This window comes from Candoia aspera, chromosome 1, assembly GCF_035149785.1.
Source record: "Candoia aspera isolate rCanAsp1 chromosome 1, rCanAsp1.hap2, whole genome shotgun sequence".
NCBI classification, from domain to species: domain Eukaryota; kingdom Metazoa; phylum Chordata; class Lepidosauria; order Squamata; family Boidae; genus Candoia; species Candoia aspera.
The window spans coordinates 217,705,235-217,729,073 of NC_086153.1; positions in this window are offsets into that span (position 1 = coordinate 217,705,235).

The following is a 23,839-nucleotide window of genomic DNA, read 5'->3' on the forward strand; positions in this document are numbered from 1 at the left end:
TAAGAAAAGGCTTTTAGTGTCAAGTTAAACATGGTTCTGGAAACAAATTTAACATCCATTATTTAAACAAACCAATAGCCTTTTAAGTGTCCTTTTAGTGATAACAGTATCTTCATGACCCAGTTCTGCCACTATCTGGGCAATGATAATAAATTATTATGAAAACTAAGTATATTTATTTTCTGATGTCCTAACATAGCCTTATCAGCAGCTTGAGGGGAAAAAAAACCCTTGTGTTTAGCAGAAGTATTTAAAAAAAACCCTTTAAAGATAAGCAAAACTCCAACTTTTATGTTCAGTTGCCATGGAATACTGTATGTTTAGGGTTTGCACATTGAACAATGTGATTTGTTTAGTTTTAGCTTAGTCTACTGTGTGATCTCAGTCATTCTGAGTAATAACCCATGGTTCATGGCTTAGCCGGTTGTGCAAACCATTTACCTGTGGCTTATTCAACCAGACCCTAGCTGAGCATGATGGGAGAATAGAATCTGTGTCTATGGGAGAGGGAGGGAAAAACAGAGGAAAGTGTGAAATAAGAATATCCTGGATTCTTTTAGGGTTTAGCAAATTAAACAAGAACATGTTTCTACATCATATTCTAGTGCACCACTGTGACATTTTGGTTCATGTACCTGAGTTCTAAGTGCTATATTATTCAAAATTGTACTGAGAGGTTCCTTTAAAATTTCTCTCTCTGATCCTGCTTGCCATGAGTTACTCAATCAAGGGAGCCATTTGTTTTCTGGGAATTCCTATAATGGATGTATTTACTGATAAGGTAACGTTGGTCATTTATCTCGGGTGACTTCCCTTCTGTTTTATTTGAAGCACTGGCATCTATGCACAGGAGAACTCGCATTTAATAATTTTAGTTCCACACAGTGGCTAGACAGATACATTAAATGTTATTACACAGAACAACATTGATTTCAATTTATGCAATTCTTCCTATATTTTATGCTTCGGAACAAGAAGAACAAATCAATACAAATTAAGGCAAGGAGTTCAAAGAGACGGGACCCAGAAAGAAATACAAATATACTCTAGTACTGATATATGCTGAGTATCCCCATAGATTAGAAATCATAAGTAGGAAAAATTAAATTTGATCCAAGTTTTAAAAACATTGTGCTTCTATATTGCTTGTACTCGTTCGCTCATCTAACAAGTCAATAACTTGCCGTTCAGGGAACATGCGGAAGGGTAATTGAAAGCAGCCCCTTGTCCGCCACAGGAAATCAGTCCAGTTTTAATGTCTCTGCAGCTCTCAGCCAATCATTAGGAGCCTTGGAAAAACTCTACAAGATGAAGAGACTATGGTGAATGTGCTTCTCTCTTAACTCCTTCATGCAGAATAGCTCCAACAGTAATGATTGCCTCTGATTAACACAGCTATTTCCTGAGCCTGGATTTCACCAGACTCCCCTGAGAATGTGTTTAAGGAGAAAAGCTACAAGATATGTATGGACAGGAAACAACGACTAAATAAAAACACAACCTCCTTCCTGGGCCCAGAGGTCTGGTCAAACCAGTATCCTGTTTTCAACATTCCCGATGCTTCAGAGGAAATATATAAGAGCACTAACTGTTAACATAAAGTTCCATTTTCATATAAGTCACTCGGATACCTGAAATACATCCATCCTAGAGAAAGAAGCCTTTATTTCTAACGGGGGCTGCACCCACAGATTTTACTGTCATCCTCTTTGCAGCCTGCATGCATTTCCTACCAGTGAAGGGATAACCTTGACTCCATTGGACTGCTTCAAATGACCCAGTTTTGCTGAATGCATGGATCGTACAAATCAATACCCAATGGCAAATTTGGCTTTTTAAACACACACTTAATTAGCAGCCTTCAACAGTCTGACTTCCATGATCAACTCTTTGAATACTTGCTTGTGTTTACACAGATCACTGAACTAGGGCACTTCATCAAAGAACAAACAACAAATAAAGCAACTAGAGTGAACAAAATAAGAAATAGTTTTCCTCAGAGGGTATCAGCAAAAGGTCTGGCAGTCCTGAAGGTGCTGATCTTCTGCTATTCTCAGCAGGATTTGCTATTGGGAAATGACCACAGGGGCATTTGGGGTGGTCAAGAAACTCAAGATGGTGGCCATGACCATACAATGGAAGTCCTGTCCCTTGTCTATCTGCATTGTAAAAGTGACATGTGTAAAAAAGGGATGGGATTTCGCTTGTGTCACTATGGCCACTATCTTGACTTTTTTGACACATACACTCCCCTGTGGATGTCCTTGGATGACCAACTGACTGATTTAATAAAGGAGAACACATTTGACTAAACTCCTTTAGTAGACTACATAGTATAAGAAAGAGGGGCAGATAAGTACTATAGAAAAGTGTGAAGGCATGGAGAACTTAATTGTAGGTCTATTGGTTGTGGGCAGCAACAAATATTCCAAATAAATAAAGCAGAACAGAAATGAAATAGGAAGATGGATGTGTTCCTCCATCCCAATTCTGAAGGGAAAAAGAAAACCCATGTAAGAATACTTGATGATGAATAAAAAGAAAATTAATTAAAAGAAAACTTTTAAGGTAATTTTGAACTGTGTTACATACCACACAACTCAACTTTTGGACTGCCAATTGCAAAACAGGTGAGAAAAAATGAGTCAAGGCCTTCCAACATGGATCATTTCAGATTTTTATTTCTTTTCTTATTTGTGTGGTGGTGAAGAGGTGGATAATTTACAGTTGGAAAGCAACATTCAAACTTGTTCATATCTGTATTTAAAAGCGAATCTCCTGTTAGGAAAGGCAAAAGATTTCTGAGAAACAATTTTTCAAGTTGCAGCTGGCCGGTGTAAACAACACTAATCTAGGAAAACAAGCAATATAAATTGATCTTTATATCAAGGCAGCTTCTAAGGTTGTTGTGGGGTTTTTTGTATATTTTATTACCAACACGCCACTGAAGCCTAAGTAATCATGTCTAACAATATGATAATTACTTTCAAACTAATTATTTTAGATAGCTTTTGTATTTTGCACTTTGCATATTCAAGTGAGTATTTTGTTTGCTTGCTAACCCGGTGCTTTGCACATTTTATGTCCAACAGTCACACAAAAATAAAGATAAGGGTATGCAAAATAATTCATGCTTACTTTCATGAATCTTCTCAGCAACTAATAGTTATAGCCAATGTGACTCTGAGCCACATCCACCTTGGCATGCTCCAGCAGCAGCAAATACTGGACTCAGCATTCTACCGAAAGACAAAAAGTTTCTACTTGTGACATAAGGCAAAGTCAGACTGTGCTCCATTAAGGCTTGACAGAATCCCATGACTATCTTAGTTATTGGTCGGCAGGTCTGAGGTTCAGCAGGAACAGAGAATCCTTTCTTTTAAGCACCATGTGGTGAGCTGGCTCCTTAGACCTGAAGATCAAGCTCACAGTGGCATGAGACCAATGGCAGGGTGCCGTTGATTGTAAAAGAATCCCTACCCTCAGTCACTGAGAAATGTAAATTCACAGCCATCAGAGTAGCCTGAATATGCATTTGTGCTGTTTTTTAAAAAAATAATATGTAGTTATTTGAGCTGGGGGGAAAAAAACAATTGCAGTAAGTCATGCTGATCATTTTGTAAACTATTTTTCAGTTACATGAAAGCCTTCCTGTCATGTGCGCCGTTTCAATGTATTTGATGCATCGTAACGTTTCGCATGTCATTAATTGGATGCGTGTTGCATTGGTCTAGGGAGGATGGGAACGATTATGTTTTGGCTTTGCGTTGGAATGTGTTTGTGTTATCTACTGCGCTCAAGGTTACTTTCCCAGGCTGGCAACTCTGACGATTGCTAGCACCTGTGCCGGGCGGGGCTGTTACGAGGGAGGCGGGATACGTTTGAAGCAAGGGTTTAAGTTTGTATTTGGCGCGCTTTTGCTCATTCTCAGCTTTCTCTGTATTTGCTTTTAGTACTCTAATAAATCAGATTTCATTTAGCATCCTCTTGTGAGTCTGAGTATTTGGGGCTAGGGCAATCATTACATAAAGCTGAGAATCTCAGTTCCTAACTCCGCTGGCCCCTGTCCAAGGAAGACAAGCGTCTAACTTGTGAGGGAGAGAGCCCGCGATGACCGAACCCGAAATCGTGATGATGGAGGAAGGAGAACCGGACTCGACCGTGAGGCCGTCCGGCCGACCGTCCCAAGGAGGGGAGCTGTCCGCCATCAGAGAGGAGGCGAGCTCCGGGTCGGAGAGCGAAGCCGGGGGGCTGAAAACGGCCCCGGAGACCACCGTGAATTCTCCGGGCGAGCTGCTCACCTGGGATGAGACCCGAGGAGATGCCACAGCAGCGGGGGGCCCATCCTGGAGGCAGAGATACCCCTTATCCCCCAACGTGGTGCAGGCGCAGCCAACGGAGGGCTCACCCACTCCGGATCGAATCAGAGTGCTGGAGTCGAAAATGGATTCGTTGGAGGCTATTCTGAAACAGCTGAGCTTGGATGTAACCTCGATGCAAGAGCTCCGGGAAGAATCCAGCCAGAGGCATTCAACCCCTTCCTCCCAGGGGCTGACCCCGGAACGGCGACGGGTGGTGCGGAGGCGCGAAGGGGACCAGTCGGTCCAGATGGAAATCGCAGCATCGCCCGGGCGATCGCCCCGGGGCCCCGTGCCGCCCCGAGTCAGGGAAGCACCAGCCGCAGCAGCACCGGTGGTGGGGCGCAGCCCGGCGGGAGGCGGCATGCGAGACTTCCCTGTCAAGTTTGATGGGGACCCGACCAAACTCTCGTTCTTCCTGACGAATGCGAAAGCCTATATGGAGGAATGGGGGGCGGTTTTCCAATCGGAGAAGGCAAGAATCATCACCATTGCCACCAAACTGAAGGGGAGGGCGGCAGACTGGTATGTCCAGATGTGCCAGTCGGAAGCGCCTGAACTGGAAAATCTCGAGGAGTTCCTCTGGGCGTTGAAGCAACACTTCGAGGACCCCTTAGCAAAGGAGAGAGCAAAGCGAGCCCTGAAGGAACTCAAGCAGGGGTCCCGATCAGTGGCCGATTATGCTTTGGAGTTTAAAGTGCTAGCTGGGAAGGTGGATGACTGGTCCCAAGCAACCATTATCGAGCTCTTCAAAGATGGCTTGAATACCGAGGTGCTGCGCTGGTCCCTGGGGAGGGACGACCCATACACGCTGTATGAGTGGATCCTGCTAGCAGGAAGGGCTGAACATGCCCAAGAGGTCTTTGCCCAGCGGAAGACCGCCAAGTCGGGGCGGGAGATGAAGCCCAGCCGCACATCGACCACCGGGGGGAAAACGGGACAACGACCCTGGGACGAGGAGCGTGAGAAGCGGTACGCCAAAGGATTGTGCCTGAGATGTGGTAAGGAGGGGCATCGAGTGGCAGCATGCCCGAAGGCAAAGGTGGAGGAACGGCCCGGAAAACCGCCGGCGAAGTCCCCTGCGTTGCCGAGGAAACAGAAAGCTGCGGTGGCTGAGACCGAGGGAGACGATGTGATGTTCTACGAAATTGAAGGGGAGACCGAAATCCCGCAACCGGCGGGAAACGCCAGCCACCTGCTCTAAAGGGCGCCGCTGGGCAGGTGGTAGAGGACGGGCGCGAGCCTCCAGCGGTGAGTGGCACTTACCGCATACTCATGGTGAAATTGAAATTGGGTTCCCAAGTCAAGACGGTGGAAGTATGGGCCATGATTGATTCGGGGTGTTCCCGGTGTCTGATGCACCCCGACGTGGTGGCAGCTTTGGAGCTCCCCACTTTTCCCCTACAAAGACCCATCGCATTTACTCAATTGGATGGGTCCATGGCAGGGGGCAAACCGGTCACCCATTTTACAGGGCGGGTAGCCTTGCAACTGGGCAGTCACCAGGAAGGGTTGTCTTTTGTCGTGGCTCCCGTAGGGGGCCCATTGGTGGTGTTGGGGGTACCATGGTTGGTGCAGCAAAACCCCCAAATAAACTGGGTCTACCGGACCATCACATTTAGGGATGGGTTTTATCAAGCGGCAGAGGGGAAGGGTGCCCCAGAGGAGATGGTGGGGGTTGCGGCAGCTGCGACTCCGCCTTACCCGGCCTCTCCTCTGGAGGGCTTGCCGGCCAAGTACAGGATGTTTGCTGATGTATTCGGTGAAAAGGAAGCTGACCAGTTGCCCCCCCATCGAAAGACGGACTGTGCCATAGAACTACTGCCCAACACTCAATTGCCTAAACCAAAAATTTATTCCATGACGCAAAAGGAACTGACTCTGTTGAGGGAATTTGTGGACAAAAATTTGGCGCGCGGATTCATTGAGCCGGCGAATTCACCCGTGGGGGCGCCGGTTCTTTTCCGCCCAAAAAAGGATGGGACATTGAGACTTTGTACGGATTTCCGCGGATTAAATGCCGTCTCAATTTCCAACAAATATCCCTTGCCATTGATAAAGGACATGTTGTCACATCTGGCCAAAGGCAAGATCTTCTCTAAACTGGATTTAAGAGAAGCCTACTATCGTGTACGAATCAAGGAGGGTGATGAGTGGAAAACTGCATTCAATTGCCCGTTGGGAGCCTTCCAGTATAAGGTGTTGCCGTTTGGGTTGGCTGGGGCCCCTGGGGTATTTATGCAATTAATCAATGAAGTTTTGCATGAACATCTGTTTAAAGGTGTACTGGTGTATTTGGATGATGTGTTGATTTATACGGAAACCATGAAAGAGCATGTAGCTCTGGTAAAGAAAGTCTTGTGTAAACTCAGATCTGCTGAATTGTATGCAAAGCTATCCAAATGTGCCTTTCATCAGACCCAAATTGACTACTTGGGGTATAGGATTTCTGATAAAGGTATAGAAATGGACCCTGCTAAGGTGCAGGCTATCATGGACTGGGAGAGTCCCCGTACCCGCAGGCAACTTCAAAGTTTCTTGGGGTTCAGCAACTACTACAGATTATTCATAAGGGGGTTCGCTGAGATTGCCTTGCCCCTAACGGACCTGCTTCGAACAAAAGGGGTGGGAGATACTAGGAGAGTCAAGAATCCCGGAGCGTTGTTGAGGTGGATGCCTGCTTGTCAAACGGCATTTGAGCGGCTGAAAGCAGCTTTCGTCAAAGAGCCCATTTTACAACACCCTGATCCCTCAAAGCCTTTTGTTGTACAGGCAGATGCCTCCGATTATTCTATTGGCGCATTGTTGATGCAAAAAGACGAGGCAGGATGCCTCAAGCCCTGTGCTTATCTATCCCGCAAGTTCTCGGAAACTGAGAGGCGTTGGCATGTTTGGGAAAAGGAGGCATTTGCAGTGAAAGCTGCATTAGAAGCTTGGCGGCATCTGTTGGAAGGGGCAAATCACCCCTTTGAGGTCTGGACTGATCATAAAAACTTGGAGGCACTTAGTACCCCTCGAAAACTGAGCCCTAAACAGGTTCGTTGGGCTCAATTTTTCAATCGATTCAATTTTCAGTTCAAATTTATTCCAGGGAAAAAGAACTTCTTGGCTGATGCCTTGTCAAGGCAACCTCAAGACTCTGGGGCGGCGCCAGATGTGGTAAGCACCCTATGGTCGGCGCCCCAATTGGGCATGCAAGCTGTGACGCGAAGCCAAACGCGCGCGCAACAACCGCCCACCACAAGCGCTGCTCAGCCAAGCACTTTGTCAATTCCCGCCCAATTGCAACAAAAGTTTTTAAAAGCATTGAAAACGGATACTTGGTTGCTTGCGAATAAAGACAATGTTACTTTTGACAAAGGCTTCGCTTGGAAGTCCGACCGCCTCTACGTTCCTGAAAGCCTCCGAAAAGATGTGTTAACACGTTCACACGATGACAAACTCGCAGGTCACTTCGGGTTTGTAAAAACCTTGCACCTCGTTCGGAGGCAATTCTGGTGGCCCACATTACGTAAAGATGTCAAAGACTACATTGCTTCCTGCACTGTCTGTGCAATGTCCAAGCGCAAGGTGGGCAAGCCCCAAGGGCTGCTGCAGCCGGTAGCAGCCCCCTCTTCCCCTTGGGAAGAAATCTCCATGGATTTTATTGTAGAGCTACCACCCAGCCAACGCAAAACGGTCATTTGGGTGGTCAAAGATTATTTCTCCAAACAAGCCCACTTTATCCCCTGCGTGTCCATTCCGTCAGCGCGTCAATTAGCCCGCCTATTCCTTGTACACGTGTACAGGCTACACGGATGTCCCTCCCGCTTGATTTCGGACAGAGGTACACAATTTACCTCGCAGTTTTGGCGGGCGTTTCTCAAGCTGTTGGGCACGAAGCAAGCCCTCTCCACGGCTTGGCATCCTCAGACGGACGGGGCCACTGAGGCGGTTAACTCTACTCTAGAGCAGTACCTGCGCGCTTTTGTAAATTATCAGCAGGACAATTGGGTAGACCTTCTACCATTTGCTGAAGTGGCTTACAACAATGCCGTGCATCAAAGCACTGGGCAGACCCCGTTTCGGGTAGCTCAGGGTAAAGACTTTGTACCTATCACTGATCTCCCACAACCTCCTGCAGGTGCAGTCACTACAGATGATTGGTCAACACAACTGGCTGACTCTTGGCCAATGATTCAAAATGCATTGGCTGATGCTCAAGCGGATTATAAATTGTATGCTGATCGGAAGCGGGCCCCCCAACCGGCATTCCAAGTTGGGGACTCAGTGTACCTTTCTACCAAGTTTATCAAGTCATCACAACCTTCAAAGAAACTTGCGCCTAAGTTTGTGGGTCCTTTCCCAATTATCGCTCAGATTAACCCTGTGACTTTTAAACTTGATTTGCCTCATAACCTTAAACGCTTACACCCTGTTTTTCATTGCAGCTTACTCAAACCGACTATTCCTTCTGATCGCTGGCATCGGCAACCTCCACCTCCCACCCCCATCATGATTGATGGTCAGCAACACTTTGAAGTTAAAGAAATTTTGGACTCTAGACGCCTTCGCAATACTTTGCAATATTTAGTTCGTTGGAAGCATTTCCCTCATCCTGAGTGGGTCGCTGCACCAGATGTAGCTTCCCCGGTTCTGGTGGCCCGTTTCCACTCCGCTTATCCCTCGAAACCAGGTCCCTAAGGGTATTTTAGGAGGGCGGTATGTCATGTGCGCCGTTTCAATGTATTTGATGCATCGTAACGTTTCGCATGTCATTAATTGGATGCGTGTTGCATTGGTCTAGGGAGGATGGGAACGATTATGTTTTGGCTTTGCGTTGGAATGTGTTTGTGTTATCTACTGCGCTCAAGGTTACTTTCCCAGGCTGGCAACTCTGACGATTGCTAGCACCTGTGCCGGGCGGGGCTGTTACGAGGGAGGCGGGATACGTTTGAAGCAAGGGTTTAAGTTTGTATTTGGCGCGCTTTTGCTCATTCTCAGCTTTCTCTGTATTTGCTTTTAGTACTCTAATAAATCAGATTTCATTTAGCATCCTCTTGTGAGTCTGAGTATTTGGGGCTAGGGCAATCATTACACTTCCTAGGCTGATTTCTTAATTGACCTGATGGATTTTGTCTATAAATCTGAACATCATCATTTAGGAATAACTCTCTGGTTCCCAAGGCACAAGAAACCAGTTTATAAAATTATTTCTATCTAGCTTAGCTGTTTCTCAACCAGACCTTCACCATATAATTAACATCTCCAGTGGCCAGGCTGATGAAGTAGGATTTCATTAAGGCAGTGCTGGCTGGGGAATTTTGGGAGTTGAAGTCCTCACATCTTAAGGTTGCTGAGGTTGAAAAACACTACATTAGGGAATAACAGCTTGTTGTCAGACAAAGAAAACATGTTCTCATTTTCCACCTGTATCTTAAAATGCAAATCAACACATGGCAAATTCAATCTATAGTCAGTAAATTGCACATCCCAAAGTGTGATTGCCTGCAGGAAAAATTGTTCGTATATCGCCTTCTAAAATCAGTTAACCAGAAAAAGGTGGGTGAGGGGGAACACTTTTCCAGTCCTGGTAGGTCTACTTAACTACTCATTGAGATCAGCTAGATAAAACTCAAGATAATATAGCATGTTTCATTAGGCTGTCACCTGAAAATGTCTAGCCAAAGCAAATGTCTCGGTAATACTCTAATATAGCCTTCTGATTGAAGGATAAATGGTATGAGCACCACATGGTCATTTTATGCTACAGATTTGCTAGCAGAAAAACCATTATGAACATTTATGGCACATTTGGGATATTTAATACCAGCATCAGTTCTATGATTGCTAATTGTCCTGTCAAACTAAAATCTCACATGTATTATGAGTATTCTGAGCAGGGACAAACACAGGGAGGGTCAAAAAGTAAGACACATTTTTCACATTTGGGAGTTAATGGAGAGGATATTTGCATCCACACATAAAGAAGGCAAAGCCTTTGCAACTGACATTGCTACGTTTATTAGCCCAAATTTCCTGTGGAAATAGAATATAAGGAATGCTAGCAAATCTGGAGAATGACCTGTTTGTCTGATTAAATATTTATTTGGTACTTTAAAAAATGAAGTGCAATTTAAGGGATGGGGGAGTGATACCATGACTTCCACCCTGTCCTATAGGCCGACTAATCAGTTTTCTGCCCAACTGGCAGTGGAAGAGGCAACTTCATAATGGCCTTTCAGTCTCACTCTATGAAGATCCTCAACTCAAGTCTCAAGGATGTCTGTAAAGCTGGCCGAAACTAGGTCAGTCAATATCACATCTTACCACTCAGGGTTTTTTTTCTTAAATGACTATATGCATCCTTACCAGATATTGTGCAATAGTAATGCAAGATCTTTTCAAAAGAATTGTATCACTAGGGTACATGCTGAAATTCAAAATCATATTGTTCAAAATGAATGTGCCATTGTTAGTCATTTGAATGTGCTCTTAAACAGGCTCTTCCCTGGCTCCTTTCATCCTGTATATTGTATGGCTGTGGAAGGGAATGTCAGCAGCTGGGCTGGAAGCCTGCCCCCTGTCTAATAACACTGGATACTGTAACCATTCTAACCTTCACTGTCTTATTGGTACAACCCAACTACTTTTGTAACTGAGGTTTCTTAACAATAGAAAGTTTCCTCTTCCACTCTCTGATGACAGTAATGCAGTCTTCTGATAGAAGATTCTGCTGAGCTTGTGTTAGACCATTTCAGTCCTCCTTTAATTTTTTTTTTACTGTGATTCTAAATAGAGAGCCAGTCTGATGTAGTGGTTAAGGCACCAGGCTAGAAACTGGGAGACTGTGAGTTCTAGTCCTGTCTTAGGCACAAAGCCAGCTGGGTGACCTTGGGCCAGTCCCTCTCTCAGCCCTAGGTAGCTGGCAATGGCAACCCACTTCTGAAAAACCTTACCAAGAAAACTGCAGGGACTAGTCCAGGCAGTCTCTGAGAATCAGACATGATTGAACAGATTAAAAAAAAAAACCTCTGAGTTACAGCCTAATTATCTGATGAATTGAATTATATGCTGCTGAATAGCTGCAAGTAGAAAACCAGTTCAGTTAAAAAAAAATTAGAAAACAATGATTTAGGGAAGTCTGTCTAGACTTGAAAGCTGAGAGATAGATAAAAACTTTGCTGGTTTAGGCCTGAGTAATACACTCCTTCCCTTACTTGTTGAAAACTAAATGTATTATTTTGTCCACTAATAAGAAAGTAAAAGTGACATGCAGAATGTTCTGTTCAGTAATCACTGTATCCTTTTAAAATACTGCAGAAAATAATGAGGTATTGCTTGCAATATCCTTTGATAAATGGAGTAATAGAAATAACAACTAATTTAAAACAAAGCAACAAAGAGGGACATACCTGCCTGCCTGCCTGCCTGCCTGCCTTCCAAACAAGAATGCCATAAAGAAAAAGAACTGTTTTTCCATCTGCTAAAAGCTTCCTACTGTTCACATTTTCTTTTTAATTTTACCTCTAGCAGCAACAGTAGTTATACATTATCCAAGTTTTTGTGGACTGAAACATTCCCAAGTAATTGGCATCAAAAGGCCAAAAGACAAAAATCAAAGCCAGTTCATCACTGGGCATGTGAAAGCTGCTGGATCTGAATCCACTCGAAATGGTGGCCTGCCTTGATTTTCCTGCCTGCAGTGAGACATAGGTGACCATTGAACAACATGCAAGATCAGGCTTCGTTTGTATGCAGTCGTAAACCTGTAGTAGCAGCATGCCAAAAGTTGGGTCCAAGGAATTGAAACTTCTTTCCCACGTTAACGTGGGAAATTCACTCCTAGGGAGAAGAAAAGACTCATCACTCTTCCCATAAAGCGGGTTCAGCATAGGCAAAAACAATAATGCTTCCCAGGGGATAAAAAGGGTAGGAGGTAAGAAAAAATACATAGCTGCAAATAGATCGATGTACTGGAGCTCTTAATCGGGATTTGAATTAGAGAGATAGTTGGGAAGAAGGATTTAACCAAATTATGCTCCCTCATGATACTCAGAATGTAACTCTCCCCCATCTCTAATCCTTACAAAGCAAGAAAGTTGGGACCTCTTGCCCTTCCTATGATCTGAGAATTGCAAAGAATTAATATTACGGCAGACATTCCAACTGTATTTGCCAGCCACTATAATAACAAAAGAATCTTTTTGCTGGCTACAGTTTTCCCCAACCTCATGTCTTCCCAGTATACTGGGACTTGATCCAGGCATGCTGGGAATTCTGGGAGTTGAAGTCTCAACACATTGGGAAGGTACCACATTGGGGAAAGTGAGCTTACTGCATTCGACCTCAATTTCTCCCAGCAAAAGAATGTGATTTTTCTCTTGGAGTCCCTTTAAAATTGTAATCCCATAACATACATACATACATACATACATACATACACTCATTCATTCATTCATTCATTCATTCATTCATTCATTCATTCATTCATTTGATGTATAGGCCACCCCAATCTATCACCACTCTGGGTGGCTTACAGAATAAGAATAAACATAACCTTCATTCAAGAAAATCCAAAGAAACCAATCGACCATCTAGCAGACCAAAACATCACAGAAAGCAAGGCCTGGGGAAAGAGCCAGATTTTAAGGGCTCATTTAAAAAGGCCAAAGTAGGAGTGGTGCAAATTTCAGGGGGAATTATATTCCAGAGGCTAAGTGCCATGACAGAGAAGGTCCACTTCCTGGGTCCTGCCAAGTGATTGATGGGACCTGGACATGCTGACATTGTCAGAACATATAGGACAGGCAGAAACTACTAGAGGTTGGTTGGTTGGTTGGTTTTTCAAATTTTGCCACCGCCCATCTCCCTCCAGAAGAGGGACTAGTCCATAGCCTTTTTCTGTGAAGGGCTCTGTAGATGATAACTGCAGCTCACAAAGCAGAGAGGTTATGCTGCTGCATTCTAGACTACCGGTCTTTAAGAACAGCCTCATATAGAGCACATTGCAATTATCAAAATGTGATGGGACCAAAGTATGAATGATTGTCTTAAGGGCCTGCCAGCCTGGCTATGCGTGCAATTGGTACACTAAGTTAATCTGTTCAAAAGCCTTCCTGGCCATCTCTGCCACCTGTTGCTCAAGCAGGAGCTGTTAACTCCTAGAAGACCCCCAAGGGAAAATGCAGACCTGTTCAGGACTAAGGGTGAAACCACTCCAGACTCGGTAGGTCCAAGCAGCCATTCAGTCTTGTCAGGGTTGAGCCTAAGCCTGTTCCTCCCTATCCAGACACATTCAGCCTCCAGATAACTAGGATAACAGCATCACCTGGTTGGCCTGGAGGTGAGATTTATAGCTGGGTATCATCAGAGTACTGATGATACCAGACTTCAAACTGACAGATAACCTCACCTGGTGCTCTCATGTAGATGTTAAACAGTCAGGGTGAGAGGGTTGAGCCTTGAGGCACTCCACATAAGAGGGATTTCTGGCTCAATTTCTCCCCTCTTGTCAATACCAACTGGATATGACCACAAAGAAAGGAGGAAAACCACTGCAACACCACGCTCCCCACTCTTAATACCCACAGGTAGTCCAGAAGGATATCAAAAGCCACTGAGAGATCAAGTAGAATCAATGCAGCTGTAATATCCCATCCTAAACACTGCTAAGTTATTATGCTCTGGTCTCAAAGCAAAGTGAAAAGGGTCTAGATAATCCAGACAGAGTATTTTTCCCAAATTAGGGCTATTTTACCAGAAAGTATTACAGAATATCAGAGCATCTCTGGTTGGTAGGAACAGTTTAGAACCAAAATGAATCTTTTAACTCAGCATTCATCTGGGATATGTAAGAACACATGCCAGAAATGGAGAGACATTTCCTGGGGCAGGAAAAAAAAATGCAATATTAAATGAAAGTGTAGGCAACATCCAAAACATGTCAAAAGCAAATTAAAGGGAATCAATGCAGTCAGTAGCAGTTCTGGCTCTGACATCCAAGGCCTCAGGAATGCGAATTGCTGAAGCTGTAGATTTTTTTCTTTCTTTGGCTTTTTGCTAGAAACAGGAAGGGAGGAAGAGGGTGACACACAGTCTGCCTTGCCAAGTGCCATTCTCCATCTCCCTGTAGTCTTCTGGTACCACATACAGATTTATGGTTTAGGCTTGTGGAGAATTTTGACAGTGTCTATCATATTTAAGTCAATGGGATATAAGGAGTCTAACTGTTCTCTTCTATGGCCTTTAAGCAGCCCAACCTGCACAAACTGTAGCTTTGGTTAATATGACTATACAATTTTCTGTAGATGCAGATTTCATAATCAGATGCAGATTTCTTTGGTAGTTTATATTCTTTAACAGACTGTGGCACACCGGAATAATTTCATCTATGAACACTACGTAGTATTCAGTATGATTCATTGTTATTTCAGTATTTTGGGCCATATATAAATTTCACCCCCGGTGTTCTTATTTTCAGCTCTTTGACCCAATACTCCTGCCTATCCATCTGTAATTATCTATTTTGACAAGATTTTTGCATGTTCATGGTTAAGAAAACTAGTCCTTTTGGCTATCCCTTTAGCAGGAGTTTGATTGACAAGCAATAATACTCCGTTCCATGACACAAAAAGCTTCCCCAGGGACTTCTGCCTATCAAATCATGTTAAAAATCAGAGCAGCCAGCTTAGGCTATTGATCTTCTCTTTTGCTTTCCAAGTCATATCCCAGCTATAGTCACTATTCTAATCTAGTTGTAAATGTTCTCATGTTTGCTGGCATAAGAACCAAACTGCAGCCAATCTGAGAAAAAAGGGCAAGACTGATTCTATGCAGTCAAGTATGGTAACAGGTTGCCTTGGTTATTTTTAGGGTTATAAAATCTAGGCTGCAAAAATCCAAATAGTCACCAGGTGAAAGCAAAGAACTGGAGCTGTGTATCCCCATTTTTGCAGCCCAGATCTGGCAACTCTCATCAATGTGCATACCCAGATACTCATCCTGAGGCGATCAAGAGGAATTTGTAGTGGAAAGGAAGAGCCTGGCAACTGAGTAAGGAAGAAGGATTTAATTTCTTGCTGCTGTCTTCAACTGCCTGACCTGTTGACATTGGGAGAATGACAGTATTCACTTAATTGGGCATCTAGTCCTCCTATACGTAATAAGCATCCTCTCTACAAATAAGAGTAGTAAAAACCAGCAACTATTCCTATTCTGCTTGCTAGAGGATTCTGATGATTTGGGATATAAAGAGATGTTTTTCCTTTACGCAATGTGAAGACCAGGAGATAACCACCAGGCACAAAGAGACCCAGGATTGATTCTAAAAGGTGATGAAGAAGGCTTTGCTGAGACATCCTCCTTTGAAAGATTTTCAAAGGCTTTTAGCAATTTCTCCTCCAAGTTCAACATATATGGAAGATTCCATTCCAAAATCCCAGAGATTTCAAAGAGTTGGTGAATTTTGAATCTCTTTGGTGCCATCTAGTGGACATCTGGATTTCTGCAGTCCAGATAGTCATGTGGGTGGGAAACTTGTACACCTCGCGCCATTCCAGGCATTACTGAGCTATACAAATCACTCACAATTAGCTATGCTATCTGGGGCTGCAAGGTACCAAATGCCAATCCATGATACAAGCCAATAGAAAATTACCTGTCCAGGCAACTTCATCCATTCCTAACCATAGATTCTAGTGAAAAATATGACAAGATCTAAAGTCCAAGGTTCAAGTAAGGAAAACAGGTTTGTCAGATAGTGTCATGAGCACTGATGGTGAGCAGGAGGGGGCCCCTATCCAGGGGGGAAAATGCATGTGTAGTAGAGAGAATTTGAGCTGTCGTTCAAAGAGACACAGAACAGAACCGCCTTGACTTTCAGGGTTTATCTGTCTGGGTTGTTAGGATTTTCTGTCTAATGTAGCAGTAATAAAACACTAGAGACCTATTCCTCGTCTCAGCGTGGTTCCTGGCTGTTAGGACAGATAGGGGAGAAATTGAAGGTAGCAAACATGGCTTTGCATATCCTGATCTTATATATCAGTGGTACCCCAGAGCTTTATTCATGTTTTCCAGAAGCTCTCCAAAAGTTGCTACCAAATTTTAATTTCTTACTGAGAAGGGAGGAGGAAATTATTAACTGCATAGAGAATAGTTCTAATAATTGTATTTTATTAATTATTAATTGAATTGTTTAAATTCGAATTATTCAAAGTTTAGAGTCTGTCCTGGACCCACCCTCATCCCAGACATGATTGTACCTCTGAGTTGTATATCTATTTATTTCAAATTAAATGTTCAGCTAATTCAATGGGACATACTCCTACTGCACAGACTGAGACATCAAACTCCAACTGGCAAAGGGAACACCATAATAACTGAAGTATGAGGGTTTCTGCTCATCAGGTGTAGGTAACTAATGATTTGCAGATATTTTTCCTACAGTTCCCATAATCCCTTGATATTGGCCTGTTGAAAGCTGAAAGGTCTAACTTTCCTGTCTATGCTCTTTCTCAAATCTAGTATCAAGTCTAATTGCAAGTATCATATAATTTGGAAAATGTAAAAACATCCTCCCCCTTTGCAGGACTCCGTAAATAGTTAGTTGTGTTTCATCCACTAATCCCCTGATCAGGCCACATCCACTCTGCTTCAGCAACAGACCTGAAGGGTGAGCTGCTCCCAGGTATTCACAAGAACTCTCTACCTACCTTAAGTTGCAGTATTTACTCAGCAGTACTGAGATCAGCTTAAGCCTCTAACCATGAGTTCCTACTGGTAGAGCAAGCAGAAAAAAAAAACTCCTTTTAGTGCAAATGTAACAATGCATGGACTATGTTATCTGCTAATTAAAAATTAGTAATTTTAAACGGCAGTGGTCCTTCATGCTGTTTTCTATTACTCAAAGTATATCTAACAGCAGGAGTGAGAAAAATGTGTTTGGCACATTAGGCCTGTCAGGTTTCATCTCTGCTTGATTCTTTTTTAGGTCTAGATAGCAAGGCCTTCTGGTTCACACCTGCTGATGTGTGTTCTCCCAGCACTCAGCCACCCCAACACATGGTGTGGCCTGATAACAGAATGAAACAAGCGGAGTGGGAAAGACCAGCCAGCCATAGCAGGTTCCAACAGCAATGAGTCATTAAGACGGAATCATTATACCATGGTTTTGCATGCTGACAGCTTAGCTGAGCTGGCCTACAGTATGGAATTCTGTCATTTTAAAGAAGAGGAGAGGCAAGAGAAAATCCAAAGATAAATTATGTTTTTTTTCTACAGCAGTATTTTTAAAACTCAGCAGGAACAGATCAGGATTTGGTTTAGGAAAATATCCATATGCTGTTTACTAAACTGTGTCTCAATCAGGCCTATTTTCTAAAGTGAAGCTCCTTCAACCCTTGAGAAACCCTAGGCTCCTGCAACCTAGTGCCCTCCAAATATGTTGATTACAATTCCCAACAGGCACAGCCAGCATGGGAAATGCCAGAGAATGTAATGGTACATGGGAAAGACCTTGGGAGATCAGGGAAGAGACGCTGCCTTGGAAATCTGGTAAGAGACAGCATAGCCCGCAGTCGTATAGTGGGTGGGGCAAGTGGCTCAGAAGAGGACCTCCCTGATTTCTCAGGTGTAAAGGAGACAAGAGGAGAATTGTACTTTCAGACTTGCAAGATTCTGTTAATGTAGCCTTACAATAAAGTAGAATTAGTTTATCTGGTCATGCTTCCTGTCTGGTCTACCTGGTAAGGCTGACAGGGATGATAGGATGAACATGTCTCAAGGGCACCAGGCAGGAGAAAGAGTTTCCAAGCCCATACTTGCTTCCTAAATTTCTCAGCTTCCATAAACTGTGGTACATTTCTTATACATACTATCATGAAAGCACCTGTGGGAGATAAATTACATGCCTACTTCCATATATAAATTACTGCATTCCTCTTACCCATAGGGCAGTCATTCCAAAACAATAAATATCCCGAATACTGCGAGCATTATCAGTCTGAAAGCACTGTGTACCTATTTCTTTCTTCCCTAGTTGATGTATTGTTTGTTTGTATGTGTATATATGTATGTATGTATGTATGTATAAATAAAAAGAAGGAACTAGTTGGAAAAGATGGAAAAGTTAAATGTGGAAGACATATGGACCACCACAATGTTCTCTAATGAATGCAGGATGTTTGTACCATAAAACCGTTGCTGGCAGCTTGAGGGAGTCCTAAGCAAGGCTTTTTCAGGGAAGGCTATGCTTTGGCACCCCCCCCCCCTTAACTGTGGTGGCTTATTGATCGACTGATTGATTTACTGGCAGTAGACCTGCTCTTCTTCCATTTCCCCTCCCCAAGGTATTCTCTAGGATTACTCAACTATACTACATGGAGGTTTAGCCAAACCATCAGCAAGTCCTCTCATTACTCTAGGATACAGTTTGCCTGATCCCGGAGATTTAAAATCACTCAAAGGAAATAGGTATTTCCTGCACATGTTTTTAGCCATCTCAACCTTCAAGCCTGCTCCTTTATTTTACTGTTTGCAGCTGCATAGTGGAACACGCCTCATTTTTTTGTTGGAGAAGAATGAGCCAGCCAACCTGGTTAGTATTTAGTCCTTGGATGGGAGGAGGAGCCAATTATACAATTTAAACCAAACCCTTTTCTCCACCCTAATACCACTGTGAAAATTGCCCACAGCTCAAGTTCTCACTTGTCTCACCCTGTTGTGTGTGGTTTTTTGATCTGGAAGCAGGAGGAGTGTATATGTGTGCACTTTCCCCTGTTTTTCAGAAGACAGGAAGGAACTCTGGATTGGCCTAACTGAACAATCAAGTCACTCCACCTCGCCTTTCTAACGGTCCACAAGAATGACAGGAATCAGGGAGTCGACCCATCCTCAGTGAAATCATAACACAGGCCAAAATCAAAAGCAGGGGGGAGGGGGAGAGAGAGTCCTTGGAGCTTAGATCTTCGTTTATTTTGAGCAGGACTGTGCTACGATAGCCGACCTGATGAGCTTGGCATCGCACTTACTTGAGTGTGTACCATGGCCAATACTATTGCTGCTGACCCAAGAACTGCCAGAAGAGATGTAGCGGGGTGACAAATTTAGAAATTCTTGGACGGGCTATACGGGAACGCATTTTAATGCCCTAAATGTCGTGTTCCTTCCACCAACATTCTGCTTTGCAAAAGTGTACTGCTTAGATATCATTTCCTGTGATGTTTTGTTTTCAATGAAATCCCTTTCAGATTTCAAAACAAGTAAGTTTATTCAAATGGACGGCAGAGTAAATTAAGAATGTTTTGCAGCTAAATTCAGAAATGTTTATGTAAGCATTTGTTTCGTTAATACTTTTACATAAAAAAAGTTTTCTGTTTGGTTTAGAGTGGGTAAATAATGCTTCTTTATCATCTAGTCTCAAAGTAAACAATATAAAGAATTGTTCTATTTAGAAATGTTGGTATTAGAATAAAGCATTTTCTGAGCTTTGAGCTCGGAAACGCTAAACTGCAAACGAGGCACATACCTTCTTGCATGCTGACCTATTACATTGCTGTATAAAGTTTTCAGTTTGATTCCTGCAATCCTCACAGTTTTCATCACCTAAGTTTCTAGTCCCTGTGGATGCAGCAATGAGCTTGAAAACACAATTGCTTTGTTTACAGTGTGAAATAGCTATTGGAGACAAGATGGATATGAAAAGTTTAAAACTGAATATAAGGTTAAAATAAGAACTGGCAACAAGCCTTGTGGATTTGGGTACCTAGGAGTGCTTACAGTAGATGGGATGGGTATCTGATTCCTTGTTAGAGAATTAAAGGCTTGATCCAGAATAGAAAGATTAATGGAAGCATTAATAGCAGCACAGGATTGCTCCAGAACTTGAGGTGAGCATTAATCACCAGGAAAATTAGTAGCAGCTTTATCCAGAAAAAAAAGCTACATTCTCTATGTGATTTTAAGCTATTAGTCATGAATTATTAACTGGAATGGTGATTTGAAGTTTGCGACAAGACATAAAAAATACTGTAGCTTCAGAAGTATGCAAACTCTAAGATTAAATAGGATGCCATTTTGGACCCTCTTTCTATTTCCTTTTGCCTCAAGTGACTAGAGAAACTATGAAATTATGTATTTCTAAACTTTAAAAAAAACCCATAGGAAAAAATAACTAGCTCAGGGAAAGAAAAATAGTAATTAAACACACAAGCACACACACACAGAGGTATGTCAAGTTTGAAATGAGCAACTTTGTGTCTGCAAGGCAAAGGTCATAACTATGCTGATATTTCACGGGCATCCACACCAGTATCTGAGCCAGGTGCTTGGTCTGTTGGTGGCCACTGCTATTTCCACCTTACAACCAAAGGGAGTTCTGGAAGGTACTTGAGAATGGCAAGACATGAAGTTTTATTTGAAACATGGTTATTGTGTCTGCATGTTGATGTTTTAACCTTTGTGTGTGTGTGTGTGTAAATAAAACTTTATCTGTATATTTATATGTATGCATATACAGTATGTATGTGCATACATGTATGTGTGTGTACATACACACACAAAGGTACATATGTCCAGGAAGACCTGCCCATTGGAAGGGAAGTGATTGGCAATTGCTTTCCTGGAATGGAAAAGTAGGAGGACACAGCATCAGGGAAATGGTCTAAGAGGAGAATGTGGTAGCCTGTAGCTTGGACTGAATACCTTGCAAACTGTTGCTAAAGTGTCTTAGTCTGGACAGGACTTTCTTAAACTGATTTTGACTTAAGCAGCTTAAAAGCCTCTGGTAACAATGATGTGTCCAACCTGTGCAGAATCTTCAAAGGACTGCAGTGCCCCCCAGAAAAGACTGAACAATATTTAACTTTGAAGATAGCTCACCCTCCAGCAGCATCCTTGTCTTATCTAGATTGAGCTTCTAGCCTTCATTCATTTAAACTCCATAGCACCATCTTCTGAAAATAATCAAGTAGTAACAAAATAAGCAAGGGATGTGGTGGTGCTGCAGGTTAAACCACTGAGCTGCTGAGCTTGCCGATTGGAAGGTGGGCGGTTCGAATCCGCGTGACGGGGTGAGCTCCTGTTGCTAGTCCCACCTCATGCCAACCTAGCAGTTCGAAAACATGCAAATGTGAGTAGATGAATAGGCACCGCTTAGGCGGGCAGGTAACGGCATTCCATTTAGTCATGCCGGCCACATGACCACGGAAGCGTCTACAGACAAACGCCGGCTCTTTGGCTTTGAAATGGAGATGAGCACTGCCCCCTAGAGTTGGACTTGAAACCTTTACCTTTTAACAAAATAAGTGAAAGTCAATCTGGCATAATGGTGACTGTTCAATTGGATGGGAGACCAAAGTTCATGTCCACACTCAGTGATTGATTTACTGGAGGAATGTCATAATGTGCCCTCAGTTTAGAGAGCCAATTCAAAAGTACAGTTAGTGATGATAGTACAAGTAATTTAGAGCCCTACCCAGGTGATACATTCCCATGTAGAATTTTACCCACAAGGAGCAGTGAGCAGCTCTTCCCACTCAAAACCATGGCTGTTATGTCACTAAAGCAGTCTATAGGAGTGTCTGCAGTTAGAAGCCTTTCTATGTATGGAAAAGATCCTCACTGTGGTAAATGATATTGTAACTATGGGCAATCTGCTGTTCCCTGACTTCCCAGCAAGTCCTTGGGAGGGGCGGGGCTGTTCATCTTTCCTCGAAAGTTGAGATCTATGAACACAGGTATTGTCTGAACAAGGCCAGCTTCTGCACCAAAATCAGAGCTACAACTAGACTAAGATGAATGTAGAAGTCGTTCATGCATCAGTGCCTGGAATTTCATTACCCTCAAATGAAATACAAGGAATCAGCCTATAGGTGCCCTTCTCTGTTAGATTTCTTCAGGGATATCCTGGCTGCCACCCTGTAATCCTATTCTAGCTCTCTAAGAGGAATTTATAATATCCGAAACTAACCAACCACCCCTTCCTTATCAGATGCACTAAGCCAAAGCTGTAATGGTTGCCAATTCTAAAACACCATCAGACTCATGAGTAAGAATTCAAAGATATCTGATTTATTAAAGAATAGTATGCAGGATCACAGAGAAAGCTGAGAATGATGAAAGCATGCCAAATGCAAACTAAAAACCCTCAGTGCAAATGAAATCCCTCCCTCCGTAGAATCTTCTCAAGTTCACAATCCCAGGTGCTCCTAACGGTTTCTGATGGTCTGCGGGAAAAGTCCTTGAGCAGAGAAAATAAGCCAAACACATTCCATTGTACTGATTTCACATACAGAGCTTGGTACAAGGTCTCACAGCAGCTCCCTCCCAAACAGAAACACGTGTCAGCGCCATGGCATGTGAAATGTTACGATGTATAAACTACATTGAATCAGACAAAGTTTGGCCATGCAACACAGGGGAAGAATTTGTAATAGTGTTGCTAGGATCAATACCATGGTGTCTCATGTTGCTAGACTCCATTCATTTACAACTGATTAGAACAGGTGAGGAATCTGTGGCCCTTCAGATTTTACTGAACTACAGTTCCCAGCAGGACTTGAGGAAGACTGCTGAGAGTTATAGTTCAACATAATTTGGAGGGCCACAGGCTCCCTATTCCTGGATTTTAAGATCTATTTTATGTGGGCAGATATGTATTTTCTGGATCTTTTGGTCTTCTGTTATTTAAAATTGCAAAGCTTTCACTTCTGTTAGGCTCCTTCTTCTGAAGTCATATGAAAAGATGTTTCAGATCACAAGAATATATTGGGTTATTTGTGAATAGGTATAAAGAAGCTCCTTGCTTCATTTACTCCTTTCAAGTGCAAAAGCATTTTTAGTTCCTGGTAGTTACACTACATTTTAATGGCAAAAACCTACACACATATCAAATTGTTTATATTGGATTAATATTGACATAAATAGATGCTTAAGAATTCTAATGAGCCTATGGGGAAGAATAGAGAATGTGAAAAAAACTATTGCCTCAAGATTAACATGTATATTTAGCAGTTTTCCTATAATAATATCCTTAAAATATTGTAAAGAGATTAATAATTATGTTTATATGCAGGACAAATTCCTAATTTATCTGTCAGCTGGAGGAGATATTTCCAGATATGATACGGGCTTATCCCACTATTGTCCTGTTTTGGTTTAATACCTATAAGCTTGTTAATATAGCTTTGACAAGAGGTGTGCAGTTTAAATCATACTGAATTATATTTATACCAAAAATTTGAAATTCATCAACGTAAGAATAATTCGGGATTCATCTAGCATGAGATATAGCAAAGATTACTCTGCTGTGAGGGACAGCACCATCCTGAACTTACACTTCTGAACTTCTGATATGTGCTCACTTGCTTATGAACTGACTTTCTATCAACATAATGGGAAAAAAAATTATCGGTATTACTCCATGTGGTCAAGGTTTAATGCTATCTTTTGAAAAATGAGCTATTTTCTGCATGTCTAATATGTTTTTCTTTTTTTAATGTTTG